The 3,737-nt window shown below is 32.8% G+C and overlaps 1 pseudogene; it reads left to right on the top strand.

Annotated features, from left to right (window-relative positions):
• Window positions 1-1,208: 1,208 nt before the first annotated feature.
• LOC149518724 (zinc finger BED domain-containing protein RICESLEEPER 2-like) lies at window positions 1,209-2,929 on the top strand (annotated as a pseudogene).
• Window positions 2,930-3,737: the final 808 nt, after the last annotated feature.

The following is a 3,737-nucleotide window of genomic DNA, read 5'->3' as shown; positions in this document are numbered from 1 at the left end:
ACGTTTGCAGCTTGCAACAGCTTCAATAGTTTACAGATCTTGAACAGAACCCCTTCAACGTTTGCAGTAGCTTCAACAGTTTGCAGCAGCTTCAACAGTTTACAGCAGCTTCAACAGAACCCATTCGACATTTGCAGCAGCTTCAATAGAACCCGATCCCTCAACGTAGCCCTTTCTCCTCTCTCTAAAAGGTAAGCTCGTTCCACCCATTCGACATTTGCAGTAGCTTGAACAGAACCCGATCCCTCAACGTAGCCTTTTCTCCATGACATACTTTTTGAGTGCCATTTTTTTATTAAATGTTTTTATGTTAGGCTTCCAATTCATGCTAAAAGGTGGTTTAAATAAGAATGCCTTAATTAAATACCTTTATGAATGCCTAAATTAAATACCCTTATGAATATTGTGGGGATGCAGATCGAGAACAACAATGAAAGGGGGCAAGGTGTTATAGCTATTTATTAATATTGATATTCTCAATTCTGATTTGTTTGTCAAACACTATCATATTATACTTTTATTTTTGTTGCAAACTTGTGAAAAGCAGTATGTTCTTTGTGAAGTTGCATTTAAATACTGAATTTTGTAAACCAAAAGTCTCTATATTATTAGCAAGAAAGTAATTGAATTTGGGCCACTTCAAGACTTGCACAATACGCTTTATCAGTAGAAAAACTTTTGGATGGTTCATATTATTTAACAAAAAAAAAAGGTCATTGGCTCTATTGTTTTTAGTTATAATCATAATTTGAGCTTCCATATAGTTCATCACTAATTTATTGGGGACTGTTTAATGTGAATACTTTTCTTCTTTATGCATATTAGATTTGTTAGAATATAACCTGACACTTATTTCTAATGAGATTGAGTTAATGTTATATAAATACTAAATAGGCATGTATAATTGTAAAAATTAATAAGAAATATTCATTTTAAGAAATTGATTTTAGAAATTGAAATTATTATCGAAGTAGGTAATCTTAAATTTATTAAAATTCCTACAATATTAGTATATTTTCCCAAAGAATAAAATTTTATACTCTTCCAATAATTTGTTCTCGCAACTTGTTTAACATGTTTCTGGCAATAAAATTTATCGCACATGTTTCTAACAACTTGTTTGCATTATTGTTTGATCCTAAAATTATATTATTGTTTTGATTTGTCTTTTTTGTTTTTTGCTATAAGGAACTAAACATGTCATCAACCACACCGGATATCTCTTCTATACCAGTTCAACCGACAATAAATTCTTTTACTAGTCGAATTGTGTCAGATGATGGTAATGATTCAATGAATGAAGCTTTAGATGCCACTAATGGTAACACAGATAAAACACCAGTCATTGATGCCAATGATAGAGAATGTGATAATGCTGACCTTGAAGAGTGTGAAGAAAGTAATGAGAAAAAGAGGCAAAAGACATCTGCTGTTTGGTTAGAATTCAAAGAAGTCACTCTTTCTGATGGTTCTAAAAAAGGAGAGTGTGTCCATTGCAAGAAGAAGCTAGCAATAAATACAAGTAAAAGTACAACTCAATTTAAGAGACATTTGACAACTTGTGTTAAGAGAAAAATTTTTTAGAATCAACAACAAATGATCAACTTTCAGCCAGTAAACACATGTGGTGATGTACAGATACTACCTACTCTCACAGATGGCAAGTTTGATATGGTAAAGATGAGAGAAGCAGCTGCACATTGGATACTTATGCACGAGCATCCTTTTTCGATTATAGAAGAGGAAAGTTTTAACATGATGCAAAAACGTGGGATGCCTGAATGGGAAAAGGTATCACGCAATACTATTAAAAAAGATTGCATGCAAGTTTATGAAGCAGAAAAGAAGAAATTAAAGGCATTGTTGAAGACTGTCAGTAAGATTAGTTTGACAACAGATTTGTGAAAATCAAGTAATCAAAAGATTGAGTACATGGTTCTTACAGCACGCTTTGTAGATTCTAATTGGAGATTGCAAAAGCATGTTATTAGCTTTGTTCACATACCTCCTCCTCGTCACGGTGTTGAGATTGCTTATTGTATTTTTAAGTGTCTAAAGGAATGGGGAATTGAAAACAAGGTGTTTACACTTTCTGTGGACAATGCTTCAAGCAATGATATGGCGATTAGAATTCTTAAAGACATTTTTTCAAGAAATAGGATGTTGCTTTGTGGAGGAAAATTATTTCATGTTCGGTGTTGTGCACATATCTTAAATCTCATGGTTCAAGATGGCTTTTCTGAGATTAAGAATATGATTGGTGATGTTCATGAAAGTGTCAGTTTTATTAATCAAAATGAGGCAAGACTTAACTCATTTTCTGATATAGTACAGCAGTTACAGTTACCTAATAGGAAACTCATTCTCGATTGTAAAACATGTTGGAATTCGACATTCGAGATGTTGTCGATTGCAATCAAATTCAAAGAAGTGTTTCCGAGACTCAAAGAGCGAGAATCTCATTATGAATGTTGTCCAAGTCATGAAGATTGGGAAAAAGTGGAGAAAGTTTGTGAGATTTTAGAAGTTTTTAATTCAGCCACTAAAATCATCTCTGGAAGTGATTATCCAACTTCAAACCTGTTTCTGAATGAAGTTTATCGTGTGAAAGTGTTGTTGGATAAAAGGATGAATGATGAAAATGAATTTGTTCAAGCAATGGTTCGTAAGATGAAGAGTAAATTTGATAAGTATTGGGGAGAATGTAATTTGTTGATGTCTATAGCAGCAATCTTGGATCCAAGGTGCAAAATGAGGGTGATTGAGTTTTGCTTTCCTCGAATGTACCCTGATAGAGAAGCAAAAGAAAATATTGCTAAAGTTCGAGATGCTCTTTATGAGATTTATGATGAATATGCTCGTGAGTATCAATTTGGCAATGAGCATAGTGCTAAAACTCAAGTGCATGATAATGGTATTAGTGGTATGAATATAGAAGCTTCTTCTTCTGGTTGGTTTGAATTTGCAAATTATGTAAAATCCGTTGAAACTGCTCAACCACAACAATCTGATTTAGATGTCTACCTAGCTGAGGGCTGTTTTATCTGTGAAGGAGATTCCACTAAGTTTCATGCTTTGGAATGGTGGAAAGCGAGCACTTTGAAGTATCGTATTTTATCCAAGATGGCTCGAGATATACTTGCTATTCCTATCACTACAGTGGCTTCAGAAGCTACCTTTAGTGCAGGAGGTAGAGTTATTGATACTTATCGTGCTTCTTTATCTCCTTACACAATGCAAGCATTACTTTATGGAGGAGATTGGTGTCGAAATCTTCATGGAGTGAAGAAGAAGAACAAAGTGAGTTTTTTTTATTATTATTTTGTTATTAGGTGACTATCATTGCTTTAATCTAATTTTTAACTATTATTTTCCTTTACTTTATCCATGTAAAAAGAGAAGAAATCAATTGAGATTGCACTCAAAATCCCCTAAAGTGAGGATATCTAATGTCTTCTATACAGGTATGAAATATTATTATTAAATACGTTTAATTTGTCACAACATTACTAAAGAAAAATAGGTAGTAGCTAGTCTAGATTGAGCTTTTTGCATTATAATTTACGAACCATAGGTTAACTAATGATAGAAACTCATGTTAAGGTAATTGACAAGATACTGTTTATATTTTTTTGCTCTGATTATAAGACAACTGACAAGATAAAATCCATGTTGATGCTAATGTTAAAAATTTAAAGTTATTGATCATTGTAATAATATTACAATCTTTTTCTTGC

Source organism: Durio zibethinus, chromosome 5, assembly GCF_047325235.1.
Source record: "Durio zibethinus cultivar Kanyao isolate XHJ-2024 chromosome 5, ASM4732523v1, whole genome shotgun sequence".
Taxonomy (NCBI): Eukaryota; Viridiplantae; Streptophyta; class Magnoliopsida; order Malvales; family Malvaceae; genus Durio; species Durio zibethinus.
The sequence above is the reverse complement of the archived record's forward strand: the minus strand, read 5'-3'. Positions and strand labels throughout refer to the sequence as shown.